This window comes from Heptranchias perlo, chromosome 20 (genome assembly GCF_035084215.1).
Source record: "Heptranchias perlo isolate sHepPer1 chromosome 20, sHepPer1.hap1, whole genome shotgun sequence".
In the NCBI taxonomy this organism is placed as follows: domain Eukaryota; kingdom Metazoa; phylum Chordata; class Chondrichthyes; order Hexanchiformes; family Hexanchidae; genus Heptranchias; species Heptranchias perlo.
The window spans coordinates 21,170,201-21,177,721 of NC_090344.1; the positions used below are offsets into that span (position 1 = coordinate 21,170,201).

The 7,521-nt window shown below is 42.8% G+C and overlaps 1 non-coding gene across 1 annotated transcript; it reads left to right on the forward strand.

The window, feature by feature from the left end:
* Positions 1 to 2,162: 2,162 nt before the first annotated feature.
* Positions 2,163 to 2,235, forward strand: trnav-cac (transfer RNA valine (anticodon CAC)). Its single transcript has one exon. It is a non-coding gene; the product is annotated as a tRNA-Val (tRNA).
* Positions 2,236 to 7,521: the final 5,286 nt, after the last annotated feature.

Below are 7,521 nucleotides of genomic sequence, written 5' to 3' on the forward strand. Positions count from 1 at the left end.
TGGCCAATAAATGCTGGCCTTGCCAGCGACGCTCAAATCTCATAGAATCGTAGAATGTTTACAGCACGGAAGGAGGCCATTCGGCTCCACGCAATCGTAATCCAGCTAGTCTCACTCTCCCGCCCTTTCCCTGTAGCCCTGCATTTTTTTCCTTTCAAGCAATTATCCAGTTGCCTTTGAATCTGCCTTCACCACCCCCTCGGGCAGTGCATTTCAGATCCTAACCATTCGCTATTTAAAAACGTTTTTCCTCATGTCACCTTTGGTTCTTTTGCCAATCACCTGAAATCTATGTCCTCTGGTTCTCGACCCTTCTACCATTGGGAACAGTTTCTCTCTATCTATTCTGTCTAGACCCATCATGATTTTGAATTCCTCTATCAAATCTCCCCGCAACCTTCTCTGTTCCAACGAGAACAACCCCAGCTTCTCCAGTCTGTCCAAGTAACTAAATTCCCTCATCCCTGCAATCATTCTAGTAAATCTCTCCTGCACCCTCTGTAAGGCCTTCACATCTTTCGTGAACTGCGGTGCACAGAACCGGACACAATACCATAGTTGTGGCCGAAACAGTGTTTTATAAAGGTTCATCATGACTTCCATACTTTTTTACTGGATGCCTCTATTTATGAAGTCCAGGATCCCGTATACCATTTCAACCGCATTCTCAACCTGCTCTGAAGCCTTCAACGATTTGTGCACATAAACCACCAGATCTCTCTGGGCCTATACCCATTTTGGAGTTGCGCCCTTAAGTTTATATTGCCTCTCCTGATTCTTCCGACCGAAATGTATCATGTCGCATTTTTTGTGTTAAATTTCATCTGCCACTTGTCCGCCCATGACACAGGCCAATATATAACCTCTTGAAGTCTGTCACCATCCTTCACACTGTTCACTACCCTTCCAAGTTTTGTGTCATCTGCAAATTTTGAAATTGTGCCCTGTACAAGCAAGTCCAAGTCATTAATATAAATCAAGAAAAGCAGTGGTCCCAGCATTGACACCTGGGGAACACCATTGGACTCCTCCCTCCAGTCCAAAAAACAACCAATCACCACTACTCTCTGCTTCCTGTCCCTCAGCCAATTCTGCATCCATGTTTCTACTGCCCCCTTTGACCCATGGACCTCAATCTTACTGATAAGCCGACCGTGCTGCAATTTATCAAACACCTTTTGAAAGTCCATATGCACCGCATTAACTGCGTTGCCTTCATCTACCCTCTCTGTTAACTCAACAAAAAAACTCAATCATGTTAGTTAAACACGATTTTCCTTCAACAAACCCATGCCGGCTTTCCCAAATCAATCCACAGTCGTCCAAGCGTCTGTTAATTCTGTCCCGGATTATCGTTTCTAAAAGTTCCCCCACCATTGAGGTTAAACTGACTGGCATATAGATGCTGGCTTTATCCTTACATCCTTTTTTGAACAAGGATGTAACGTTTGCAATTCTCCAGTCCTCGAGCACCACCCCCGTATCTGTGGATGTTTGTAAGATTATGGTCAGTACCTCCTGCTATTTCCACCCTTCCTTCCCTCAGCAGCCTACGATGCATCCCATCCGGACCGGGTGACTTAACTACTTTAAGTACAGCTAGCCTTCCAAGTACCTCTTCTTTATCAATGTTTAGCCCATTCAGGATCTCAACTGTATTGACCTTTACCGAGACTCTGGCAGCATCTTCTTCCTTGGTAAAGACGTATACAATGTATTCATATAATATCTCTGCCATCCTCTCTGCCTCCATGAATAGCTCTCCTTTATGGTCCCTTATCAGAGTACGGCTCCTACTGCCCGTTTAATGTTTACATGCCAGTTTATGTTGGCCGCCAGTTTATTCTCACACTCTCTCTTTGCCCGTCATTTCCTTTTTCACTTCCCCTCTGAACTTTCCATATTCAGCCTGGTGAATGAATGAATGAAAAACATGCTGGATTTCCGTCAGTCTGAAACAGAAAGTTATTGGTTGATTAATGGCGATTTGAACAACTATTCGTCTTTTTACTGAGTTTAATGAGCTTTGCGAAATTAATACAACAAACTATTTTGTAAAACTTAATCCCCTGAAGGGGACCCGGCCCCGTCTCCCAGCACTGAGAACATTTGAAGACGGCAACTATCTTCCGAGCATTTCGTATAACCGTTTGCACAGCAGAGTTTCCGTAGTGTAGTGGCTATCACGTTCGCCTCACACGCGAAAAGTCCCCGGTTCGAAACCGGGCGGAAACATTTTCAAAACGTCATCCACTAAAAATCAATAAATATGAAAACACGCAAGATTTCACTCTGTGGTGAAATATGAATAAAATACAGAACCGGTATATTTTCCTTTCTCTGTCCAGTTTTACACACACTCAAACATTACACAGATACCGAAAATATATCTCCCTCACTTCAGTTTCCTACCCTGCCTGTGCAGAAATCTCCTCTCAAAGCTACTCATTGCGACTGTTTTTTGTTGATTTGTGAGAGATTTTTAAAGGACCCTGAAGAGCTGCCTCGGTTAATAACTATCGTTCTAAACAGCATGGCAACCGCGGCAACAAACACATCCGTTTTTCGAAGTTCGATGTTCCCCAGCTCCCGGATTGAGTGAGGCCACGACAACAACGACATTCAGGCCGCCTGTCCGGCCCCGCTCCCTCCAATCACAGGTTGCTGGCGGAAGGCCGCAAATACCGCCTCAGACAGCGCAAAACTGCCGATCCCTGGGAAACAATATACCACCGAAGCTTTGACAACACATCGCAGGCATCATTTGTCCCGCAAACATAGATACTTGCCAGCTGTTTCAAAGTTTATTGCCTGAACAAGGATTTGATTTCTGCACACTGAAATCACGAGCCGCTTTTCGAAATCTCAGAGTCTGCCGACTGAGCGACCCAGGCTCAATATACGAAAAAGATCCATTGTACAAATTTATGGTAGGACTCTGAATTATCCTTCGTGAACGTCGAACTGAGTTGAAGATCCCTTTTATAAAATTCTCAGTAACGTGTTGAGGAGAATCCTTGTTTCTGTTGAACATGATGTAAGAAACATGGACAGTGAACTCTTGAGTTTACAATTCTTCTTGTTTGTGCCAAATGTCTTCTCATTCGTTAGCACCAATTAAAATAACCCTTTATCCAGTGGCTCAAAAGCTAAACTTGCCCCACACGGGAGTTGGAAAAGGCCTCTCGACCTTTCATGTATTAATATCTGTAAGCTGAATAATTTCATCCGTTACACAGTGACACCAGGCAGCAGATTTCCCTTCCAAATTTTCCCCACACGAAACTTCCACCCGATGAATATCCGCTGAACGAAAAGAAGAATTGTGTGTTTGTTTCTTCAGATTTAAAGATTTCGTACCGGCCCCTTTGCGGCATCAGCTGACGCTAATCGCCCCCTCTCCCCCTGTAAACAAGTAAACTCGCACCTCCTGTTGTAAGACGGTAGGCCAGAGGAACCCAAGTGCCCACATGGGAACACTAAGAAGCAGATGCGTGACGGAACAGACCAGTTGTACCTTGAACTCCGGTCAAAATGATCGTAGTAAAATGTTCGACTGTTCTCGGTGAGGCTGAAACTCACAACCTGGGCATTTCTGAAGCTGATAAAAGTGCCGCACGCTGACCGCTTGCGCTTCAAGAGCTTCGAGATCTTTCTCCGATTTCTCCAAGAAGCCTCCAATCAAGATGCGCTTCGATAAATATCCGCAGTGAACTTTAAAAGCTGTGGAATCTGAAACAAAACCCCAGAAGATTAGAACTTTTAATTATATTTTTATTAACTTAAGGACAATTTTTGATGGTACTTTAAGGAGGATTTGGGGAAAGTGTGAGACGAAACTGGGAAACTCTCCCTGGGATGTCGTTGATTGAAGAGATGGGCGTTATTTCATTTGAAAACCGAGGCTCGGAACTTTCTGATGGAGAAGTGTGACAGAAGATTGTGGTTAGTGACAGTTGCCGGGAAATCTGGAGGAGACGGAGAAAAGTCAAAGTCACTGCTGTGACAGCTCAAGTGCTCTGCTTGTCTGTAATATTTTAAAAAAGTAATGTACAATACGGGGCAAACCGATTTGGTATCAGTTATCAAAAATACTAAAAGATACGGGGTCAAACGCGGATTTGTGAAGAGGGAACGGATTGAACCGCCAGACCGAAATCATTCCACGTGAATCTGAAGTGTCTTGGTGAAAACGGCAGTGCGAACTGTTACATTCGTGTCATGACTTGAAAGACCCACCAATTACCGACAGTATCTTTGAACGAGTTGTGTCAGCAAAACCGTGATTGAAGCCGCTTTGCATTCGTCAAACGTGTAGGTGAGGATATTGGGATTGATAAAGGTCGATTTTAATTATTTGAAATATCACTATACGTCATGACCCGAACATCGACTGTAAAATCGAGTTTTTCCTGCAAGTCGTGAATTGAAGGGAAAGGTGCAACAATCAGATCAGGGAAACGAAGAGCTGAATACGTGAATGAAACTTGCACGACTGAAAATCCCTGTTTGTCGGAAGACTTAGTCCCCAGTGGTGGAGAGGATTGGTATTTCGAGCAGTTATTCACCAGCCTCAATTTCAGTAATTTCCCGTTTCCTGACAATGAGATGAGTCGAAATGAGCAGGTCCAACGAGCCGGTCTGTAACACAGACCAATGATTCAGTGCAGCTCGTCACCCAGTCACTGGGCTCCATTATAGCCGCTCCTGTCAGCAACACACAAAGAGAAATTGTAAATCTGAAACAGAAAGAGATAAAGTATAAAACTTTATATCTACCACCAGGTTTTCCCTCTTTTCGGCTATTTAAACAATCTGTTTCACAGTTTGTCAAACCCGAAACAGCCTCTGGGATTTGCTGATTGTAATTTCAATGGAAATTGGGACTGTCACTAAGCATCGGAACAAATATACCCGCTGAGGTTTCGGGGTTGTTACTGGTTTATTGATATCAGTGAGTCACCGATTTTAAACTAGCTGAGGGTCGAAACCTGAGGTAAGAGCCTGGGATAGACAAGAGATTCTTCAATTTATCAAGTTAAATTACACTGATTCCTCCAACACTGTACATCACATCCCTTAAACATTGTTACCTGTTACTATATAAAACTGGTGAGGGTGGAAATGGGAAATAACCGAAAAAAACCTTAATTGTATCAAACTTATTATTATTATTATACAAACAATGTACAGCCTATTCCTTAAAAAAGACTCAATGTAAAACCAGTCGCCAGTCCCAGACCCGCTGTACCCGTGATGTGATTTGCATCCGATTCTGACTGACTTAGTATCAGAAGCGCTCCCGTCCACAGTAAACGGATGGGGCCGGATCCATAAGAGAAAAATGAGGACCGACCTCCGCATAACCTGTCCTCATAATTTAACCATTTTAGCCCCGGTATCATTCTGGTGAATCTGCGCTGCACCCTCTGCAAGGCCAATATTTCATTCCTGAGAGGTGGTGCCCAGAGCTGAATGCAATACTTTAAATGGGGTCTCAGCAGGGATTTCTATCTGTAACATACTTCCCCCTCTTTGAATACCAGCTTCCTTGAGATAAAGGCCAACATGCCATGAGACATTCAGATTAATTTTTCACCCATTCCACTGGATTTTAGCGATTTCTGTACTTGGACCCCTAAATCTCTCTGCTCCTCCAAAGTTCCTAGCTTCTCACCATTTAGAAAATACTCTGATCTATCTTGCTTCAGTCCAACGTAGATGAACTCACACTTTTCCATATTGAAATTTTGAACAGACTGGGGCTCTTCTGTATAGTAAAGAGAAGGCTGAGGGGTGACCTGATATAGGACTTTAAGATTATCCAAGGGTTTGATAGGTTAGACGTAGATAACGTGTTTGCATTTGTGGAGGTGGGGACTCCAAATCATTGAGGCAATGAATATAAGGTAGTCACTATTTAATTCAACATGGCATTCAAGAGGAACACATTTACCCAGAGAGAAGTTAGAATGTGCAATTCGCTCCCACAAGGAGTAGTTTAGGCGAATAGCATGGATTCGTTTACAGCGAAGCTAGAAAAAGAAATGGAGGAGAAAGGAATATAAGGGTTTGCTCATCGGGTTAGATTAAATGGGGATGGCGGAGGCTTGTTTGCAGCATAAACACCGGCATAGTCTAGTTGGGCCGAATTGCCTGTTTCCGTGATGTACATTCTTTGTAATTCTATGTAACTCCATCTGCCACAGTTTTGCCAACTCAATTAATCTATCAATTTCCCTTTGTAACTTTATGCTTCCATCTACACGACTCACTGAGACACCTAACTTGGTGTCAGCGACACACTTGGATATACGGCTCTCTATTCCATTGTCAACGTCATTTATATACCGGGACTCTGTCTCCCACCTTCTCACCAACTCCGAATCCATTTCAATAGGTTGCCTTAAATTCTACGCACTCTCATTGTCGTTAACAGTCTCTTATATGGTACCTTATCCAATGCCTCTGGAAGTCAATATCATATAACACCCATAGATACTCTATTATCTACCACGTTAGTTACACCTTCATAAAGTTCAACGAGTTTTGTTAGACTTGACTTACCCTTCACAAATCTATGCTGGCTCTCTCTGTTCAATCCATAATTATCCAAGTGCTCAGTCATTCTTTCCCTAAGAACGGAAACTAGTAACTTCCCCACAACAGACGTCAGACTAATGGGTCTATAATTTGCAACATCATCTCTGCTACTCAGCCTAAATAATGGAGCGACATTGACAATGTTTCAATCAAAGGAACAATTCCTGAATCAAGAGTGTTTGAATGATCGTGACTAAAGCATGTTCAATTTCCTCACCTATTCCTCTCAGTCCCCTGGGATGGTAACCATCAGGTCCTGGAGATTTATCTATCTTTAATCTAATTATTTTCTCCATTGCCATTATTTTACTTATATTGAATCCCTTGAATTATTAACAGTTTTCCTCGTGTCTCTGGTATGTTAGCCTCGTCCTTTTCTGTGAAGACCGATGCAAAGTAAATATTTAGCAATTCTGCCATTTCCTGATATTCAATTACAATATCACCTCCATCTGACTTTAACGGGCTCACATTACTCTTAGTCACTCTTCTTTTTCTTAATATATTGGTAAAAACCTTGATTGTTGTCCTCATTTTCCCTCACAGGTTTTTCTCCTTTTCCCTGTTTGTACCTCTTCTGTTTGTTTTAGTTTCAGCACCGCAATAAACAATACTTTGCTGTAAAGTTCGGCTCAATAGTTCTTTACTGTCAGAGAGAGAATTGTCTGATCCCCTAATTTATTTAATGTAACAAGCACAAGCACACATAATCATCCGTGTATCAAAGCACTGATGGATACACAAAGATAAACACAGCGAGAAATGCAGGCAGTATCGGGATGTACAGGTAAACGGACAAGCGAAATGGACAAAGATAAAACGGTCTGAACCCCAAACAGACAGTAACGAGTCGCTGATAGATATTAGCGAGAGGACGTAGGGGCACACCGTAATCAATTGGCGCTGTGGCTTAGTTGG